At 50.5% G+C, this 22,258-nt stretch overlaps 1 long non-coding RNA gene across 5 annotated transcripts in view; it reads right to left on the bottom strand.

Annotated features, from left to right (window-relative positions):
- LOC127484980 (uncharacterized) overlaps positions 1-22,258 on the bottom strand; it is a 67,577-nt gene that overhangs the window by 7,931 nt on the left and 37,388 nt on the right. For all 5 annotated transcript variants that reach the window (XR_011385429.1, XR_011385431.1, XR_011385430.1 and 2 more), the window contains one exon: positions 1-22,258. This exon is cut by the window's left edge and continues 7,931 nt beyond it; it is cut by the window's right edge. This is a non-coding gene — a long non-coding RNA (uncharacterized lncRNA).

Here is a 22,258-nt window from a genome sequence, read left to right as displayed (position 1 = left end):
GGTGAAAAGTCCCAAGGATGTGGGTCATCTTTTACTGCCTTCCCAGCATATTAGCAAGGAGCTGCATGAAATTCTTGGTAGCTGAGAATGCAACCCTCTACATGGCTCCAGTTACAATTCCCAGCTTCCTGCTCATACACACTTGGAGGTAACAGGAGATACTTCAAGCACTTGGGAATCTGCCACACACCTGGGAAACCTGGGTTATGCTCCTGGGTATCAGACTGGCCCAGCACTACCAGTTTCATAAATTGGGGATAGAAACATCAGACCCTACCTTTATGTCTGTCTGTTTTTCTATGTCTCCCTGCCTTGTATTTTTTGCTTTCAAGTTTTATTCTATTTAGTTGAAAGGTGGAATGGCAGTGAGACAGGGAGAGTCAGAGACAAAGAGATCTTCTGTCCCCTGGATCAAGCCCCTAACAGCCACAAAAGCTGTAGCAGGACCTGGCTGAAGACAGGATCCCAGAGTTGCACGCTGGTTCCCATTGTGGGTGGCAGAAGCCCAAGTGATTGGGCCGTTTTGGGCTGCCATCCCAGGTGCATTAGCAAGGAGCTGCATGGAAAGCAGAGTCCAGGCCCCATACCCTGAGCCACAATGCCCCATGCTCATCCTTTAGAAGTCATAACTTCATTTGACTCCATGCCTTCCCTGGCATAGCACAGAGTTGAATCAGATCCTGGGCAGCCAGAATGCAACCTTCTGCTTATTGCAGTTCCAAGTCCAGGCTCTGCTCCCAATCCCAGCTTCCTGCCCATACACACTGTGGGAGGCAGCAGGTGATGGTTCAAGCACTTGGGACCCTGCCACACACCTGGGAGCCCTGGCATCAGCCTGGCCCAGCACCAGCAGTTTCAGTCATTTGGGGAGGGAATCAGCAGACCAGACAAATCTATGTCCACCAGTCTCCCTGCTTTTTCTATTTGGCTTTCACTATTTATTATTTTTCGTTGAAGGGCAGAGTGGCAATGAGAGAGGGGAGACAGATAGGCATGGAGATCTTCCAGTGCCTGGATCACCCCAAACAGCCTCAATAGCTGGAGTGGGACCAGGCTGAATTCTGGAGCCCAGAACTATATGCTGGTTCTTGCTGTGCAGACCCAAGCGATTGGGCCATCTTGCAGCTGACAACCCATTAACAGGGAGCTACATGGGAAGCAGAACATGGGGCTCCTGTATGCCCTGCATGAGTGACCAGCAGAGACCTAACACCTTGTGCCACAAGGCTAGCCACATGCTAGGCCTTTGAAAGTCACGTATCTATAAACACATTTTTGTCTTCATCTGTGCTCTCATTGATGCTTTAACATGACCGGGACCCAGTGCATGTTGCTGGTCTTTGGGTCTGCTGTGTTTCGCTGGCTTCTGACTCTCTTTCTGCCTTTCATATCAACAAAGCTGTGGTTACAGTAGAGATTTCAGTTACTACTTCATTTGTTCTCTTAGTTTCTTTGCAAGACTTCCTTTATTTCCTGAAAGTGGACTTAGGCAGTGAGAACCAACGAGACAGAGAAAGAGACAGATCTATCTGCTGGTTCACTCCCAACTGCCAGGGCAGGCCAAGCCTCCAAAGCAACCTGGAACTGTATACAAGTCAGCCATATGTATGGGAGAGTCCTCAGAACCTGATTCATTATCCACTGCCTTCCCTGGTGCATTTGCAGGGAGTTGCATCAGATCCTGGGCAGCCAGCAATGCAATCCCTCTGCACTGCTGCAGTTGCAAGTCCAGGCTCTGTTCCCAATCCCAGCCTCATGCCCATACATGCTGTAGAAAGCAGTGGGTGAAAGTTCAATGCATAGGATGCTGCTGCACACCTGGGGGACCTGTATTAAGCTCCAGAGACCTGGCGTCAGCCTGACCCAGAACTAGCAGTTTTAGAAATTGAGGAGGATGGGGCCGGCACTGTGGAGTAGCAGGTAATGAGACAGCCTGTAGTGCCAGCATCCCATATGGGCACCAGCTTGAATACCAACTGCTTTGCTTCCAATCCAGCTCCCCATAGTGCACCTGGGAAAGCAGTGGAAGATGACCAAAGTCCCAGAACCCATGTGGGAGACCGCAATGAAGCTCCTGGCTCCTGGATTCAGCCTACCAGAGCCATGGCCATTTGGGATTGAACCAGCACATGGAAGACAACTCTCTTTTTCTTTCCCTCTCTCTCCCTCTCCCTCCCCCTCTGCCACTACCTCTTTGTAACTCTGACATTCAAATAAAATAAACATTTAAAAAAAAAGAAATTATGAAGGGAAATAGCAGACCAGACATTTATGTCCTTCTGTTTGCTTGTCTGTATCCCTCTGTCTCCCTGCATTGTCCTTTTTACCTTCCAGATTTATTGTTTAGTTGGAAAGGTAGAGTGACAGCGAGAGAGGTGACACAGTGACACATGGAGATCTTCTATCGTGTGGATCACCCTTGAGCAGGCCACAGTGACTGGGACAGGACAATGCCAAAGTCAGGATCCCAGAATTGTATGCTGGCCCCACTGAGGGTGGCTGGGAACAAAGTCTGTGGGCTGTCTAGGCACTCCCATCCTATTTATAGGGAACTGTATGAGGATAAGAACCAAGGATCCCATATACCCTGCCCAAATGGCCAGCTGAGGCCCAGTACCCTGTGCCATAAGACTATCCCACTCTTGATGACTTCATTTGTCTTCAGCTTTGCTCTCAGTGCTGCTTTAACCTGACCATGACCCCAGTGCATATTGCTGGTCTTTGGACTGCTGTGTTTCTCTGGCTTCTGTCTGTCTGCCCACCTCTCAAATCAACAAAGCTGTGATTTTGGTAGAGATTTGGTTACCATGACATTTGTGTGTTTTCTTGTTTTCTTTGTAAGACGTCCTTCATCGAGTGAAAGCAAAGGCCACGAGAAGGAGTGAGACAGATCTTTCATGTGCTTGTTCACTCCCCAAAGGGCTGTCATGGTAGGCCAGGCTGTTCTCAGCAACCTGGAATTGCATTTAAGTCGGCCACATAGGTGGCAGGGACCCAAGTCCCTGATCCATCACTGGCTGCCTTCGCGTCCCTGATCCATCACTGGCTGCCTTCGCAGGTACCTTAGCAGGAATCTCAATAGGAAGTAGAGCAGCCAGAACTGGAACCTGTGCTCATCTGGAATGCTGGCATTGCAGGTGGCAGCTTAACCTGCTGGGCCACAATGCCAGCTCCCAAGATGAAGACCGAAGAACTCTGTTGTGTGAGGTACGCATTTGGTCCAGTCAGCAGCTCAGGTGTGTCTTATGGTGCCCACAACCCACATGGCAGTGCCTGGGACCCACTCCAGTTCTGTTCCCAGCTCAACTCCTTTCTTCTATATACTCTGGCAGGCAGCAGACACGGCCTGGGCTATGGTGCCCTGCCATCTATGTGGGAAAACTGCAGCAAGTGCCTGGTGCCCAGTTTCAGCCTGGAAAGTGCTAGCTCTTTCAGAGATTTGGGGAGGAAATCAGCACATGAGAGATTTCTGTCTTTCTGTCTGTCCCCCAACAGCTCTCTGATTTTGCTGATGATCTCAGAAAATGTTTTAGTTATGGGAAAAGAAAAGGAACACAGTGACAAGGAGATATGGAAAGAAGCAAAAATAGATCTTTTATCTGCTGCTTCTCACCCCAAATGCCCTCCACAGCTGGGTCAGGCCAGTCTACAGCCAGGATCTAGGAACTCCGTCCCAGTCTCCCATTTGAGTGGGAGGGCCCAAGATGTGGGCCATCTTCTGCTGTCTTGCCCTGCACATTAGCAGGGAGCTGCATCACATCCTGGGCAGCCAGCTATGTAATCCTCTGCATTGCTGCAGTTGCAAGTCCAGGCTCTGCTCCCACCCCCAGCTTCCTGCCCACACACACTGTGGGAGGCAGCAGGTCAGGTTCAGCACTTGGGACTCTGCCACACACCTGGATGACCCAAGTTAAGATCCAGGAACCTGACTTCAGCCTGGCCCAGAACTAGCAGTTTCAGAATTTGTGGAGGGAAACAGCAGACCACACATACCTGTCTGTCTGTCTGTCTATGTCCACCCGTCTCCTATGTTGCCTTTTTTTGCTTTCAAAATTTGTTCTGTTTAGTTAAAAAGTGGATTGACAGTAAGAGAGAGGAGACAGAGAGACATGGAGATTTTCCAATGCCTGGATCACCCCCAAACAGCCGCAATGCCTCGGTCAGGACCAGACCGAAGTCAGGAAGCCAGAACTGCATGCTGGGCCGGAGTGGGTGGTGGGGACCCAAGCGATTGTGGCCTCTGGTGGTTACCATCCCAGGTGCATTAGCAGGGAGCTGCATGGCAAGCAGAACCCAGGCTTCCGTATGCCCCACACGAGTGACCAGCTGAGGTCCAACACCCTGGGCAACAAGGCTATCCCCACAGTCAGCCTTTGAAAGTCGTGTATTCATGACTTCATTTGTGTTCTCAGTGACGCTGTAACCTGATCAGGACCTCAGTGTATATTGTTGGTCTTTGGGCTGCCCTGTTTCTCTGCCTTCTGCTTGTCTCTTTGCCTCTCAAATCAACCAAACTGTGGTTTTGGTAGAGATTTTGGTTGCCATTGCCTTTGTTTTCTCGTTTTCCTTGTAAGAAACCTTTCATTCCCCGAAAGCAGACTTAGGCAGCGAGAGCTGGCCAGGCACACAGATCTTTCATCTGCTTGTTCTCTCCCCAAATGGCTATGGGGTGGGCAAGGCCTTCCACAGCATCCTGGAATGACATGCAGGTTGGTCACATAGGTGTCAAGGCCTGCTGCCTTCCCAGGTGGATGAGAAGTAAAGCAGCTGGGATTGGGCTCTGTGCTCATCTGGGAGGCTGGCATTGCAGACAGCAGCTTAACCCACTGGGTTACAATGGCAACCCCCAAGATGAGGATCAAAAAAACCAATAGTGTGGGGTATGCATTTGATCCAGCCAGAAGCTCAGGTTTATTTTGTAATGTCCACATCCCACCTGGTAGTGCCCTGGTTCCACTCCAGGCTCTGTTCCCATTACAGCTTCCTACTCACACACAGCAAGGTTGCCAAGAGGTGACAGCAAGGACTGTGTTGGTCCAGCCAGCCAGGTGGGACACCTGGAGTAACTGCCTGGTGCCCAGCATCAGCTTGCATCATCACTATCTCTATAAGAGATCTGCGGAGGAAATCAGCACATGGGAGACTTCTGTCTTTCTGTCTGCCGTCCCCCTCTAGCTCTCTGCTTTCACTAATGGGTTCAGGAGGTATTTTAGTTATGGAAAAGGCAGAGGAACACACAGATGAGGACAGACAGAGAGAGAAAGAGAAAGAGATCTCCTATCTGCTGCTTCTCACCCCAAATGCCCTCCACAGCTGGGTCAGGCCAGTCTACAGCCAGGATCTAGAAACCCCACCCAGGACTCCCATGTATATGGGAGAGCCAGGAACATGGACCATCTCCTGCTGCCTTTCCCGGCCCGTTCGCAGGGAGCTGCATCACATCCTGGGCAGCCAGCTATGTAGTCTTCTGCATTGCTGCAGTTGCAAGTCTAGGCTCTGCTCCCAATCCCAGCTTTCTGCCCACACACACTGTGGGAGGCAGCAGGTGATGGTTCAAGCACTTGGGACTCTACCACACACCTGGATGACCCAGGGTAATCTCTGGGGCCCTGGCAGCAACCTGGCCCAGCGCTGACATTTTCAGAATTTTGGGAGAGAAACCACTGACTAGATATTTAAGTCTGTCTGTTTTTTCTGTGTCCCTGTCTCCCTGCCTTGTCTATTTTGTTCTGTTTAGTTGAAAGGTGGAGTGACAGTGAGAAAAGGAAAGTACACTTTAAGTCAATGATGGATGTCTTATAAACAAAACCTGAAAAAATGTGACAGTAACAAAAATCTCTACCAAAACCACAGCTTTGTTGATTTGAGAGGCAGACAGACAGAAGGCAGAGAAACAGAGATGCCCCAAAGACCAGCAGTATGCTCTGGGTTCCCAATCAGGTTAAAGCATCACTGAGAACACATATGAAGACAAACGAGGCCATGAATACATGACTTTCAGTGGCTGAGTGTAGGCTAGCCTTGTGCTCAGGGTATTGGGCCTCAGCTTGCCACTTGCAAGGTGCACAGGCAAGCCGGGGTTATGTTTATGATGCAACTCCGAGCTAATACATCTGGGATGGCAGCCCAAGATGGCTCAGTCACTTGGGGGGCTGCCAATCACAGCAGGGAGCAGCATGAAGTCTGGGCTCCCGGCCTTGGCCATGTACTGCCTGAGCAATTTGGCCATTTGAGGGGTATTCCTGGGTATGGAAGAATGGAAGATCTCCATCTCTCTCTGACACTGCACATTTCAACTAAACACAACAAACCTTGAAAGCCAAAAGATAAGGCAGACAGACAGGGAAACAGAGACAGACAGACAGACAGACATAAATGTCTGCTTTGCTGTTTCCCTCCCCAAATTCTGAAACTGCTAGTGATGGACCAGGTTGAAGCCAGGCCCCCTGAGCTTATCTTGGGACCCTCAGGTATGTGGCAGGATCCCACATGGGAGCAGAGCCTGGACGTGCAACCACAGCAATGCAGAGGTTTGCATTACTCTTGGCCAAGATGTGATGTAGCTCTCCTGGCTAATGTGCCGGGGAGGGCAGCAGAAGATGGCCCATACTCTTCGGCCCTCCCATCCACATGGGAGACTGGGACAGTATTTCTAGATCCTGGCTTAAGACTGGCCTGACCCAGCCATAGGGCCCACGTTGGGTGTGAAACAGCAGATGGAAAATCTCTTTTTCTGTCTGTCCTTGTCTCTGTGTTCCTGTACCTTTCTCATAACTAAAATACTTCACAAACCCATCAGAGAAAGCAGAGAGCTGAAGTGGGAAAGACAGATGGAAATTTCTGATAGAAATCTCCCATGTGCTTATTTCCTCCCCATATGTCTGAAAGAGCTAGCACTGGTTCGGCCTGAAGCCAGGTGCCAGCCGCTCACTCCAGGTGTCCCACCACAGCTCCTGCCATGACCTGTTGTAAACCCTGATGTGTGCAGGCAACAAGATAGGATGGGAACAGAACCTGGTGTGGAACTCAGGTACTGCCATGTGGGATGTGGGCTGCTGGCCAGACTAAATGCATACCCCACAGCTTTAGGTTTGAGCCAGCTCCCTGCTAATGTGCCTGGGAAGGCAGCAGGTGATGGATCAGGTACTTGGTCCCCTGCTACCTAAGTGGCAGACCTGGATGCAGTTCCAGGTTCCTGTGGAAGGCCTGGCTTGCCCTGAAAGCCATTTGGCCAATGAACAAGCAGACTGAAAATCTGTCTGTGTCTGCCTCATTGGCTCTCCCTGCCTAAATCCACTCTGAGGCAATGAAGGACATCTTACAAAGAAAACAGGAAAATGAACACATGAGATGGTCACCAAAATCTTTACAAAAACCACAGCTTTGTTGATTTGAGAGGCAGACAGAAAGACAGACAGAAGCCAGACAATCAGAGTAGCCCCAAAGACCAGCAATACGCACTGGTGTCCCGATCAGATGAAAGTGTCACTGAGAACACAGATGAAGACAAAAGAAGTCTTGACTACACGACTGTCATAGCCCAGGGAGTTTGGCCTAAGCTGGTCACTCGCGCAGGGAATACAGGAGCCCATGTTGTGCTTTCCATGCAGCTCCCTGCTAATGGGAAGGCAGCCAAAGGTGGCCCAATCACTTGGGTCCCCACCGTCTATGAAGGGACCATCAAGCAGTTCTGGGCTTCTGGAGTCCACCTGGTCCTACCCAATCATTTGTGTCCATTTGGGGGTGATCCAGATGTCAGATCTCCAGCTCTCTCTGTCTCCTCATTCTCAGTGACACTCTGCCTTTCAACTAAACTAAGTAAAACTTGAAATCAAAAAGACAAGGCAGAGAAACCAGAGACACATAAAAACAGACAGACAGATAGACCGGAATGTCTGGTCTGCTCTCTCCCTCCCCAATATCTGAAACTTCCAGTCCTGGGCCAGACAGGGGCCAGGCCCAGCAGCTTAACCTGGATCTCCCATGTGTTCGGCAGGGTCCCACATGCTAAACCATCACCTCCTGCCTCATACACTGTGTGTGGGCAGGAAGCTGGGATTGGGAGCAGAGCCTGGACCGTGGCAACTGCAGCAATGCAGAGGGTTTTCAGCTCCATGCTAATGAGCCAGGGAGGGCAACAGAAGATGGCCCGTGTTCCCGGGCCATTCCACCCACAAGGGAGACTGGGTTGGGGTTTCCAGATCCTGGATTTAGAAAGGCCTGACCCAGCCAAGGAGGACTTTTGGTTGGTAAAGCAGCAGATAGAATATCTCTTTCTCTTTCTTTCTCTGTCTGTTCTTGTCTCTGTGTTCCTCTGCCTTTCCTATAACTAAAATACTCCCCAAGCCCATCAGTGAAAGCAGGAAGATGGAGGGAGACACACAGACAGACAGAAATTTCCCATGTGTTGATTTACTCCCCAGAGCTCTGAAAGAGCTAGCGCTGGTCCAGGCTGATGCTGTGCACCACGTGTTTATTCCGGGTGTCTCACGTGAGTGTCAGGGCCAATACAGCCTTTCCCATCATCTGTTGTCAACCTCTCTGTGTACAAGCAAGAAACTGGAAAGGGAATAATGAATGTAGTGGAACCCAGGGACTGCCATGTGGGATGTGGGCAGCCAACACAAGACAAACCTGAGCTGTAGGCTGGACCAAATGCGTACCCCACACTGCAAGGTTTTTCCAACCTTACCTCGGGGGCTGGCATTGTGGCCCAGTGAGTTAATCTGCTGCCTGCCATGACAGCTTCCCAGGTGAGCCCAGGTTCCAGTCCTGGCTGCTCCACTTCCCATCCAGCTCCCTGCTGCTGCACCAGGGAAGGCAGCAGGTGATGGATCATGTTCACGGGACCTTTCCACCCACGTGTCCAACCTGCATACAGTTCCAGGTTGTTGAGAAAGGCCTGACCTGCCCCAACAGCCATTTGGGGAGTGAACTAGCAGACAAAAGATCTGTCACTCTCTTCCACACCACCTCTGGATGCCTAAGTCCAGTTTAAGCCAATGAAGAAGTCCTATGAAGAAAACTGACAAAAAAAATTTAATGAGAATCAAAATCTCTACCAAAACTATGGCTTTGTTGATTTCAGATGCAGACAGACAGACAGGCAGAAGCCAGAGAATCAGAGCAGCCCCAAAGACCAGCACTATGCACAGGAGTCTTGGTCAGGTTAAAGCATCACTGATAGAACAGATGAAGACAAATGAAGTCATGGATACACAACTTTCAAAGGCTAAGCATGGGGCTAACCTCATGGCTCAGGGTGTGGGGCCTCAGCTGGCCACGTGAGGTATAGGGGAGCCCAAGTTCTGCTTCCCATGTAGCTTTCTGCTAATGTGCCTGGGATGGCAGCCCAAGACAGCTCAATCACTTGGTTCCCTGACACCCACAACGGAGACTAGTGTACAGGTCTGGGTTCCTGTTTTCTACCTGGTCCTGTCCAAGCCTGTGCCACCATTTCAGGGGTGATCCAGGGAATGGAATATTTCCAAATCTTTCTGTCTCTTTATCACTTGCTGTCACTTTGCCTTCAACTAAACAAAACAAAAACAAAGACAAGGCAGGGAGACTGGGGGACACAGACAGACAGACAAAAATTTCTGCTCTGCTGTTTCCCTCCCCAATTTCTGAAAATGGTTGTGCTGGGCCAGGCTGATGTTAAGTCCAGGAGTTTAACTGGAGTCTCCCAGGTGTGTGGCAGTTTCAAGTGCCTAAACCATCACCTGCTGCTTCCCACAGTGTGTATGGGCAGGAAGCTAGGATTGGGACCAGAGCCTGGACTTACAACTGCAGCAATGCAGAGGGTTGCATTTCTTGCTGCCCCAGATCAGAGTCAGCTCCTTGCTAATATGCTGGCGAAGGCAGCAGAAGATAGCCCACAATCTTGGGGCTCCAACCCCCTCAGGAAACTGAGTTGGGGTTCCCAGATCCTGGCTTTAGACTGGCCTGGCCCAGCCATATAGGCCATCTGGGGTATGGACCATCAGATGGAATTCTCTTTCTCTGTCTTTGTATTCCTCTGCATTTTCCATAACTAAAATACTTCTTGAACCTATCATTGAAAGCAGAGAGACAGCAGGGGTGGGGAGGAAGAAGACAGACAGACAGAAATCTCCCATATGCTGATTTCCTCCCTCAATATCTCAAACAGTTTGAGCTGCTCCAGAAGACACACCTGAGCTGCTGGCCAGACAAAATGCATACTCCTCTGCTTTAGGTTTTTCCAACCTCATCTTGGGGTGGAGGTGGGGGAGGTTGTGGCATAGTGAGTTAAGCTACCCTGCAATGCCAGCATATCACAGGAGCACAGGTTCTAGTCCTGGCTATTCCACTTCCCATCCAGCTACCTGCTAAGGCTCCTGGTATGGCAATAGGTAATGGATCAGGTTTCTCGGGAAAATCTCACCCACATGGCCAACTTGCATACAGTTCCAGGTGCTATGGAAAACCTGAACTGCCCCCAAGTCATTTAGGAGTGAAACAGCAGATGGAAGATCTGTCTCTCTCGGCCTCGCCAGGTCTGGCTGCCCAAGTTCACTTTCAGGCAATGAAAGAAGTCTTACAAAGCAAACAAGAAAACAAACACATGCAATGGTAATCAAAATCTCTACCAAAACCACAGCTTTGTTGATCTGAGATGCAGACAGACAGATAGAAACCACAGAAACAGAGCAGCGCCAAGGACCAGCGATTTGCACTGGGGTCCCAATCAGGTTAAAACATAACTGAGAACACAGATGAAAATAAACAAAGTCATGAATACATGACTTTCAAAGGCTGAGTGTGGGCTAGCCTTATGGTCCAGGGCACAGGGCCTCAGTTGCCCACTTGCAAGGGGGCAAACGGGAGCCTGGGTTCTGCTTCCCATGTAGCTCCCTGCTAATGCACCTGGGATGACAGCCCAAGAAGGCCCAATGGTTTGGGGCCCTGCCAAAAAAATCAGGAACCAGCATGCAGTTCTAGACTCCCAGCTTTGGCCTGGTCCTGCCACAGCCTTTTTGGCCATTTGAGGGGTGATCCAGGGGATGGAAGATCACCATGTCTCTCTGACTACCCTCTCTAGCTGTCACTCTGCCTTTTAACTAAACAATACATCTTGAAAGCCAAAAATACAAGGCAGGGAGATCAGAGGACACAGAACAAAACACAGACAGAAATGTCTGATCTGCTAATTCTCTCCCCAGATTTCTGAAACTGCTAGTGCTGGGCCAGGCTGACACCAGGTGCCCGGAACTTACCATAGGACTCCCAGGTGATGGCCAGCTCCATTCACCTGTTGCCCCCGCATTACGTATGGGCTGGAAGCTGATATTGGGAACAGAGCCTGGACTTGGGCCCCTGCCACCCATGTCCCCTACCTGGCTGCAGTTCCAGGTTCCTATGGAAGGCCTGGCCTGCCGCAGCAGCCCTTGGTGGAGTAAAACAGAAGGAATGCCTGTCTTTCTCTGCATCACTATCTCTGCTTAAGTCCACTTTTAGGCAATGAAGGAAGTTGTACCAAAAAAAAAAAAAAAAAAAAAAAAAAAAAACAAGAAAACAAACAAATGTAATGCTAACCACAATGTCTATGAAAAGCACAGCTTTGTCGATATGAGAGGCAGACAGACAGAAGACAGAATCAGAGCAGCCCCAAAGACCAAATTATGCACTGGGGTCCCGATCAAAGTGTCACTGAGAACAGACATTATGACAAATGAATTCGTGAATGCATGGTTTTCAAAGGCAGATGTGGGGCTAGCTTTTCGGTACCGGGTGTTGGGCCTCAGCTGGTCATATACACTGGGTATACAGAAGCCCTGTTTCTGCTTTCCATTCAGCACCCTGCTAATGGATTGGCAACCCCAAGATGGCTCATTCACTTGAGTCTCCATCACCCTCAGCAGGTACCATCATGCCGTTCTGGCCTCCTGACTTTGGCCTGTTCCTGTCCCCAGCATTTTGGCCACTTGGGGATGACACTGGAATTGGAAGATCTCCATATCGCTCTGTCTCCCCACTCTCCCTGTCAGTCTGCTTTAGACAGAATAAAATCTTGAAAGCAAAAAAGGTAAGGCAAGGAGACAGACAGACACAGAAAAACAGATAAACAGTTATGTCTGATCTGCTGTTTCCCTCAAAAAGTTTCTGAAGCTGCTAGTGTCAGGCCAGGTTGATGCCAGGCCCTGGGAGCTCAACCCAGGTCTCCCAGGTGTGTGGTAGGGTCCCACGTGCTTGAACCATCACCTGCTGCCTCACAGGGCACAGACTGGAAACAGGCTGTACTTATAACTGCAGCAATGTACATTGTTGCATTCCCAGCTGCCCAGTAAATAATTCAGCTTCTTGCTAATGTGCAGGGAAAGGCAGCAGAAGATGGCCAACTTCCTGACCCCCCACCTCCCACTCACATGGGAGACTGGGATGAGGTTCCAGATCCTGACTCTAGACTGACCTGACCCAGCCATTGAAGCTGTTTGGGGGTGAGAACCAGCAAATGGAACATGTCTTTCTCCTTCTCTCTGTGTTCCTCTGCCTTTCCCATAACTAAAATACTTTCTGAAACCATCAGCAAAAGTAGAAAGCTGGAAGGGGATGGACAGACAGAAAGAGAAATCTCTCATGTGCTGATTTCCTCCCCAAACCTTGAAAGAACTGGTGCTGGTCCAGATTGAAGCCAGGCACCAGGTGCTTACTCCAGGTATCCCACATGGATTGCAGGGTCCCATAGTCCTTGCCATGACATGCTACAGTATGTATGAGCAGGACGTTGTTATGGGAACAGTGACTAGAGTGGATCCCAGATACTGCCATGTGGGATATAGGCATCACAAGACACACCTGAGCTGCTCACTGGGACAAATGCATAGCTACACTGTAGGATTCTTCCAACATCATCATGTGTGCTAGAATTGTCCCCTGAGCTGCTCACTGGGACAAATGCATAGCCACACTGTAGGATTCTTCCAACACCATCATGTGTGCTAGAATTGTCCCCAGTAGGTTAATCCACCACCTGCAATGTCAGCATCCCGGATGAGCACAGGTTCTAGTCCTGGCTGCTCCACCTCCCATCCAGGTCCTTACTCATGTGCCTGCAAGAGAAGTAGGTGAAAGATCAGGTACCAGGGCCCCTGCTAACTGTGTGGCCTACCTGGATAGTTTCAGGTTGCTGTGGAAGGCCTGGCCTGTACCAACAGTTTGGGGAGCAAAAAGCAGACAGAAGATCTGTCTGTTCTTTGCCAGTTGTTGCTGCCTAAGTCTATTCCAGACAATGAAGGAAGTCCTAAAAGAAAACAAGAATACCAACAAATGTAATGGTAACCCAAATCTCTACCAAAACTACAGCTTTGTTGATTTGAGAGGTGGACAGACAGACAGAAGACAGAGAATCAGAGCAGCCCCCCAAAGACCAGCAATATGCACTGTGGTCCCAATCAGGTTAGAGTATTACTGCGAACACAGATGAAGCCAAATGAAATCATGAACACATGACTTTCAAAGGCTGAGCATGGGGCTAGCCTTGTGGATCAGGGCATTGGGCCTCAGCTGGCCACTCCTGCAGGGCATACTGGAGCCCAGCTTCTGCTTCCCATCCAGCTCCCTGGTAATATGCCAGGGATGTCAGCCCAGAACGACCCAATCCTTGTTCCCCAGCCACCCACATCAGGAACTTGCATGAAGTTCTGCACTCATGGCTTTGGACCGGTCCTGCCATAGTCATTTCAGTTGTTTGGGAAGTATTCCAGGGAATGGAAGATCTCTGTATCTCTCTGTTTCTGCCCCTTTAAACTAAACAGAACAAATCTGGAAAGTAAAAAAGACAAGAAAGGAAAACAGGGGACACAAACAGACAAACATAAATATCTGGTCTGCTGTTTCCCTCCCCAATTTCTGAAATTGCTGGTGCTGGGCCAGGCTGATACCAGGCCCCAAGACCTTAACCCTGTTCTCCCAGGTGTGTGGCAGGGTCCCACATGCTTGAACCATCACCTGAAGCCCCCTACACTGTGTAAGGGCAGGAAGCTGGGATTGGGACCAGAGCCTGGACTGGCAACTGCAGCAATGCAGAGGCTTGCAGTGCCCACTGCCCAGGATGTGTTGTAGCTCTGTGCTAATGTGCCAGGGAAGGCAGCAGATGTCTCAGATTCTTAGGTTCTCCCACTCACGCGGGAGACTGGCACATGGTTTCCAAATCTTGGCTCTAGACTGGCCTGACCCAGCCATGGAGGCCATTTGGGGTGTGAAGATGGAAGATCTTGTTTTCCATCTCTCTCTGTCCTTTTCTCAATATCCCTCTGCCTTTCCCATAATTAACATATTTCCAAAACCATCTGCAAAAGCAGTTGGAGGGGGAAAGACAGACAGACAGAAATCTCCCATGTACTTATTTCCTCCCCAGATCTCTGAGAGAGCTAGGGCTGGTCCAAGCTGAAGCAGGATACCCATGCGCTTAATTCAGGTGTCCCGCCTTAGCCCTTGCCATGGCCTGCTCCCTCCCAGAGTGTGTAAGAGCAGGAAGCTGGAATGGGAACTGAGGCTAGAGTGGACCCCAGACACTGTCATGTGGGATGCAGGCATCACAAGACACACCTAAGCTGCTGGCTGAACCAAATGCATACCCCACACTGCAAGTTTTCCAAACTGCTTGGGGGCCAGCTTTGTGGCCCAGCTGGTTAAATTGCCACCCTCAATGCCAACTTCTCATATGGGTCTAGGTCCACTTTCTATCCAACTCCCTGCTCTTGTGCCTGGGAATGCAGAAGTGATGGATCAGGTACTCAGGCCCCTACTATCCACATGGTGGACAAAGATGCAATTCCAGGTTGCTGTAGATGGCCTGGGCCACCATGAAAGCAATTGGGGGGGGGGGCGGTGAACCAGCAGACAGAAGATCTTTTGCCTATTGCCCAAGTTAACTTTAAGGCAATCTAGGAAGTCTTACAATGAAAACAAACAAATGTAATGGTAACCATAATCTCTACCAAAACCACAGCTTTCTTGATTTGAGAAGTGGACAGATAGACAGAAGCTAGAGATTCAAAGGAGCCACAAAAAAAGACCAGCCATACCCATTGGGGTCCCAGTCAGGTTAAAGCATCACTGAGAACACAGATAAAGTCAAATGAACTCGTGCATACACGACTTTCAAAGGCTGAGTGTGGAGCTAGCCTTGTGGCTCAGGGTGCTAGGCCTCCACTGGCCACTCGCATGGGGCATATGGGAGGCTGGGTTCTGCTTCCCTTGCAGCTCACTGCTAATGGGATGAAAGTCCTATGTAGACCCAATCACTTTGGCCCCTGCAACCACAGCAGGGACCAGCATGAAGTTCTGGCCTCCAGACTTTGTCCTGGTCTTGCCCCAAGCATTGTAGCCATGATACAAGCAATGGAATATCTCCATGTTTCTCTGTCTCCCCTCTCACGTGATCACTCCATCTTTCAACTTAACAGAACAAATTCTGAAAGCAAAAAAAGACAAGGCAGGAAGACAAAGGATCACAGACAGACAGACAGACAAGTGTTGGTGCTCTTTCCCTCCCCAATTTTTTTCAGATTTATTTATTTGGGGCCAGCCTTGTGAATCAGCAGGTTAAAGCCAAAGCCTGCAGTGCCAGCATCCCATAGAGGCACTGGTTGGAGTCCCTGCGGCTCAACTTCTGATCCAGCTCCCTGCTAATGCTACTGGGAAGCAGTGGATGATGGCCTAAGTCCTCAGGACCCAGGTGGGAAACCCGGAAGAGGCTCCTGGCTCCCGGCTTCAGATTGGCTCAGCTCCGGCCATTGCAACCATGTGGGGAGTGAACCAGAAGATGGAAAATCTCTCTCCTTCCCTCCCTTTCTTTCCCCCTCGCTGTAACTCTGTCTTTCAATGTCAGAATATCAGATTTACAGTGACTGAGAGGCAAAGGCAGAGAGAGAGGGAGAGAGATACATCTTCTATCTGCTGGTTCACTCTCCAGATGGCCACAATGACCAGGACTAGGCCAGACTGAAGCCAGTAACCAGGAGTTTCATGCATGTTTTCCACATGAGTGCAGGGGCCAAGGGACTTGCACGTCTTCCACTGGTTTTCCAGACACATTAGAAGGGAGCTAGATCAGAAGCAGAGCAGCTGGGATTTGAACCCACGTCTGTATGGGATGCCCACTGTAAATGGTGGCTTTACCCACTATGCCACAGCTCTGGCCCCACTCTCCCCATTTGTGATAGAGCTCAGTCAGGCTGACATCACTTTCCCAGAGCTTAACCCAGATCCCACAGGTATATGGCAGCCTCTCACATCATCACCTGCTGCCTGGCACAGTGTGTATAGGCAGGAGCTGAGATTGGGAACAGAGCCAGGACTTACAACTGCAGCAATGCTGAGTCGTGCAAACGTTAGCCAGGATGTGATACAGCTCCTTGTTAATGTGCTAAGGAAGGCAAAAGATAGTCCACTTTCTCGGGCCTTCCCACCCACAAGGAGACTGGGATGGGGTTTCCAGATCCTGGCTTTAGACTGGCCTGACCCAGCCATGGAGGCTGTTTTGGTGTGATCCAGCAGCTGGAAGATCTCTTCCCTTCTCTGTCCTTGTCTCTGTGTTCCTTTGCCTACCCCATAACTAAATAATTCCTGAACCCATCAGGGAAAGCAGAAAGCCAGAAGGGGACAGCAGACAGAAATTTATGACAGAAATCTCCCGGGGGCTGGTGCTGTGGCGCAGCAGGTTAAAGCCCTGGCCTGCAGTCTGGGCATCTCATATGGGCGACAGTTCTAGTCCTGGCTGCTCCTCTTCTGATCCAGCTCTCTGCTGTGGCATGGGATAGCAGTGATGATGGCCCAAGTCCTTGGGCCCCTGCACCCATGTGGGAGACCCGGAAGAAGCTCCTGCCTCCTGGCTTCAGATCGGCACAGCTCCAGCTGTTGCAGCCATGTGGGGAGTGAACCAGCAGATGGAAGACCTCTCTCTCTATCTGTACCTCTCTAACTCTGTCTTTCAAATAAATAAAATAAATCTTTAAAAAAAGAAATCTCCTATGAGCTGATTTATTCCTCAGATCTCTAAGAGAGCTGAAGCTGAGCCAGGCTGAAACTGGGTACCAGGCTCTTACTCAAGTGTCCCACCATACTCCTTGCCATAGCCTGCTGCCTGCCCCAGTGTACACAAGCAGGAAGCTGGAATGGGAACGGAGTCTGGAGTGGATCCCAAGCTACTGCCATGTGGGATGTGGGCATCATAAGACACACCTGAGCTGCTGGCTGGTCCAAATGCATACCCACACTGCAGATTCTTCCAACCTCAGCTTGGGAGCTGGCTTTGTGACCCAGTGGGATAAGCTTCTACCTCCAATGCTAGCATCTCAGATGAGCACAGTTCTGGTCCCAGCTGCTCCACCTCCCATCCAGCTCCCTGCTATTGTGCCTGGCATGGCAACCCAAGATGGCCCAATCACTTGGGCCCTTGTCACCCACATCAGGGACCAACGTGCAGTTCTGGTTCAGCTTTGGCCTGGTCCTACCCCAGTCATTTCGGATATTTTGGAATTATTTCAGAGGATGTAAGTTCTCCATGTCTCTCTGCCTCTTCCTCTCTCAAGGTCACTCCAAATTTCAACTAAACAGAATAAATCTTGGAAGCAAAAAAGATAAGGCAGGGGGACAGGAGGACATAGACAAATAGAAATGTCTAGTCTGCTGTTTCCTTCCCAATTTCTGAACTTGTTAGTGCTAGACTAGGTGGACACTACGCCCCCAGAGATTAACCCAGGTCCCTCAGGTGTGTGGCAAGGTCCCATGTGATTGAACCATCACCTGCTGCCTTCACAGTGTATGTGGGCAGGAAGCTGAGATTTGGAAGAGAGCCTGGACTGACAACTGCAGCAATGCAGACGGTTGCACTGCCCTTGGTGAGGAGGCAATGCAGCTCCTTGCTAATATGTTGGGGAAGACAGCAGAGGATGGCCCACTTTCTTGGGTCCTCCCACACATAGAGGAGACTGGGATGGGGTTCTCAGATCCTGGCTTTAGACTGGCCTGACCCAGCCATGGAGGATGTTTGGGGCGTGACGCAGCAGATGGAAGATCTCGGTCTTTGTTTCTCTGCCTTTCCAGTAACTAAAATAATTCCCGAACCCATTGGTGAAAGCAGAGAGCCAGAAGGGACAGACAAAAATTTCTGGCAGAAATATCCCCTGTGCTGATGTCCTCCCCAAAATTGCTTGAGAGCCAGCACTGCTCTAAGCTGAAGCCAGGTGTCAGGTAATTAATTCAGGTGTCCCACCATAGCCATTGCCATGTCCTCCAGTTTGTCATGGTGTGTACAGGTGGGAGGTTGGAACAGGAACAGAGCCTGGAGTGGATCCCGGGCACTGCCATGTGGGATGTGGGCATCACAAGACACACCTGAGCTGCTGGCTGGGCCAAATGCATACCCACACTGCAGGTTCTTCCAACCTCATCTTGGGAGCTGGCCTTGTAGCCTAGCAGCTTAAGCAGATACCTTCAATGCCAGCATCCATATGTGTATAGGTTCCAGTCCCAGCTGTTCCACTTCCCATCCAGCTATCTTGTAATGCTCAGGATAGGCAGCAGGTGTTAGATAAGGTACTTGGGCCCCTGCCACCCACATAGCCATCCTGGATACAGTTCCAGGTTGCTGGGGAAGACCTGGCTTGCTCAGACATCACTAGAGAGTAAACCAGCAGATGGAAGATCTGTCTCTGCCTCACCAGCTCTCACTGTCTGCCTCACCAGCTCTCACTGTCTAAATCTACTTTTAGGCAATGAAGAACATCTTACAAAGAAAACCAGAAAATAAACAAATGTAATGGTAACCAAAATCTACCAAAACCACAGATTTGCTGATTTGAGAGGGAGACAGACAGAAGCCAGAGAATCAGAGCAGCCCCAAAGACCAGCACTATGCACTAGGATCCTGATCAGGTTAAAACATCACTGATAGAACAGATGAAGACAAATAAAGTCATGAATACACGACTTTCAAAGGCTAAGCGTGGGACCAGCCTTGTGGCTCAGGGTGTGGGGCCTCAGCTGGCTACTCACATGAGGTATAAGGGAGCCTAGATTCTGCTTCCCATGTAGCTCTCTGCTAATGTGCCCGGGATAGCAGCCCAAGACAGCCCAATCACTTGGTTCCCTGACACCCACAACGGAGACTAGTGTATAGGTCTGGGTTCCTATTTTCCACGCAGTGCTTTCCAAGCTTTTGTGGCCATTTGAGGGGGTATCCCAAGTAATGGAAGACCACCAACTTTCTCTGGGTCTCTGTCTCTTCATCAGTCGATGTCACTCTTTCAACTAAAGAAAAATAAAACCAGAAAGCAAAAAGACATGACAGAAAGACAAGTGGACACAGACAGATATGCCTGCTCTGCTGTTTCCATCCTCAAATTTCTGAAATTGCTAGTGCTGGATCAGGTGGACTCCAGGCCCCAGGAGCTCAACTTGGGTTTCCCAACTGTGCGGCAAGTTCCCATGTGCTTGAACCATGACCTGCTGCCTCCAAGTGTGTGTGAGCAGGAAGCCGGCACTGGAAACAGAGCCTGGACTTGCAACTGCAGCAATACAGAGGTTTGCAATGCTCTCTGCCCAGGATGGGATTCATCTCCTTGCTATTGTGCCGGGGAAGGCAACAGAAGATGGCCCTCATTCTAGGGCCAGCTCACTCACATGAGATACGGGGATGAGGATCCCAGATCTTGGCTTTATACTGCCCTGGCCTAACCTTTGAAGCTGTTTTGAGTGTGAACCAGCAGATGGAAGACCTTTTTCTCTTTCTCTCTGTCCTTGTCTCTGAGTTCCTCTGCCTTTCCAGTAAGTGAAATAGTTCCCAAACCCATCAGTGAAAGCAGAGAACCAGAGACCGAGAGACAGAAATTTCTAACAGAAATATCCCATGTGCTGATTTCCTCCAAAAATCTTTGAAAGAGCTAGAGTTGCTACAGGATGAAAGGGTGGGGGGTGCCATGCGCATGCCCCATGTGTCCCATGTGGATGGCAGGTCCCCATATCCTTTGTCATGACATGCCAGAGTGTGTACGAGCAGGAAGTTGGAATGGGAACTGAGTGTGGAGAAGATCCCAGGCACTTCCATGTGGGATGTGGGCATCACAAGACACACTTGAGCTGCTGGCCGGACCAAATGCATACCCCAGAGCTTCATGTTTCTCCAGTCTTATGTTGGGGGCCATTATTGTGGTCCACCCACTTATGATAACAGCCATAACACCAGCATCAACATGAGAACATGTTCCAGTCTCCTCTGCTGTCGCTCCCCCTCTTCATGGAGGAGCAACACTGAACCCTGCGCTGTTCTTTCGTCTGCTCGGCCCTCCCCGGGTTTGCTGCTGGTTCTTCCCGGGTTGGCTACTATCCCTTCCACCTCCGTGGAAGGGCAGTTCCCCCTGGCCGCATTCCCCACTTCCGCAGGGGAGCGGCACACCGCCGGCCGGCTCTCTCGGGGGCTGCACGGGTGTTCCTTCAGCTAGATGTTCCCCATAGATGTTCCTGGTGCATGCCGTCTCTCTCCTCCTTTATAGTCCTCCTCCGCCAATCCCAACTCGGCTGAGTACGCTGCTCTCCAATCAGGAGCAAGTCCTACAGTTAATTGGTTGAACTGGAGGCAGCTGTGCGGAAGCTGTTTACTTCTCTCCCAGCGCCATATTGTGGGAGAGCAGATGCATAGAATAAGTCTTAATTCGAGTAACCTAGTCTAGTCCGGATTGCTCCCCACAGATCCCCCTTTCTTTTTATTTTTGGCGTTGATACGCGCCTGTCTTCGGTGTCCCGCGGCACACACTCTGCTCTACTTGCTAGAGTTGCCACAGGCTCTTACAAGTCCTATCAATCAGGAAAACCGAATCCGGGTCCTCTCTTCGCCATTGTGAGGAGGTTTTTAGGCGCTGATGCGTGCCTGTGTTCGGTGCCCTGCAGCGCATGCTCTGCTCTGCCTGCAGGGGACTTACAAGACCTATCAGGCAAACCGAATCCAAGCCTTCTCATTGCCTTATTGTGGGGGAGACTTATTAGTGTTGGTTCGTGCCTATCTTCGGTGACCTGCAGCTCATACTCTGGTCGAGCTTTGCTGACGCTTACCGCCTTAAATCAGGCAGACCGAATCCAAGCCTCCTAATTGTTGCATTGTGGGGAAGCTTTACTGATGTTAATTCGTGCCTGTCTTCGGTGACCTGCGGCTAGCCGCCCAGGTGCTCATCGCCTCACTAATCGGGCAGACCGAATCCAAGCCTTCTAATTGGCATGTTGAGGGGAGGCCTTATTTTTCTCTATTTCTCTATCTCCGGGCATTCCTACCTCTCCCATTTCACTTCTATCTTCCAGCATTCCCATTTCTCTTTTACTTCACTTCCAAACTTCTGTTTCTCTTATCCCCGCGGCTTTCCGGCACCTCGCCCCGCCGGCGGGTTCCCGGCTCTGCGCCGCTTCAGCCCGCGCGCCTCTCTCATCTGCGCAGCTTCCCGGCTTTGCGCGGCTCGGCTTCGCGCGCTCCGCGGTCTCCACGCTTAACCCTTTCGCGTCTGAACCACGGCCTACGCCAGCGTTCCCTATCTATTCACGCCCCGTGCTCTCTCTGCACGCGGCGGCCTCCGCGAGTAACACAGTGTAGCTTGCGTCTCCACCACTAGCATTCAATCCAAGTTCCCCGGGCTAGCCTGGCGAATTCAACCCAGCGTACGTCTCCGCCCCACGGTTTGGCTTCCCGTCCTTTGCTCCCCGGGCTAATCAGACGGATCCCAACCTGGCTTGCGTCTCAGCTTCTGGTTTTAACTTTTCGCCCCCTATTCCCGGGCTAACTTGAGAATCCCAAAGTGGCTTTCGTTTCCGCCTTGGCCTGCCCCCCGCGGCTTCAATTTCCCTAACATTTTTCTCTACCCGGTATGTTTTCCCAAGCTTTCCTCCAACGATATTCCTCCCTCATTTCTCCTGGCCTCTCCCCACAGTCCGCGTCCGAGTCTGTTTGTTCTAGCTTTCACTTTCACTTTCGACCTTAGAGATTTCTCCCAGCTTCCCCCCGTAGTCCGTATCCGAATCTATGCCTAGGCTTTCAATAGCTTCTTCCGGCACCCTTTTCGTCCGGCTTTTCCCTAGGCTGTTTGCTAGTCTCTCTCTCCGGTATTTTCCTGCTTCTTCCCGTTTCTTCCCTCCTAAGTTTTCTATCCGTCCTAGGTTTCCTATCCGAGTCACGGCACCATTATGTCGCTCCCCCTCTTCATGGAGGAGCAACACTGAACCCTGCGCTGTTCTTTCGTCTGCTCGGCCCTCC

Source organism: Oryctolagus cuniculus, chromosome X (assembly GCF_964237555.1).
Source record: "Oryctolagus cuniculus chromosome X, mOryCun1.1, whole genome shotgun sequence".
Lineage (NCBI taxonomy): Eukaryota > Metazoa > Chordata > Mammalia > Lagomorpha > Leporidae > Oryctolagus > Oryctolagus cuniculus.
This window is presented reverse-complemented; position numbering and strand designations above follow the sequence as displayed.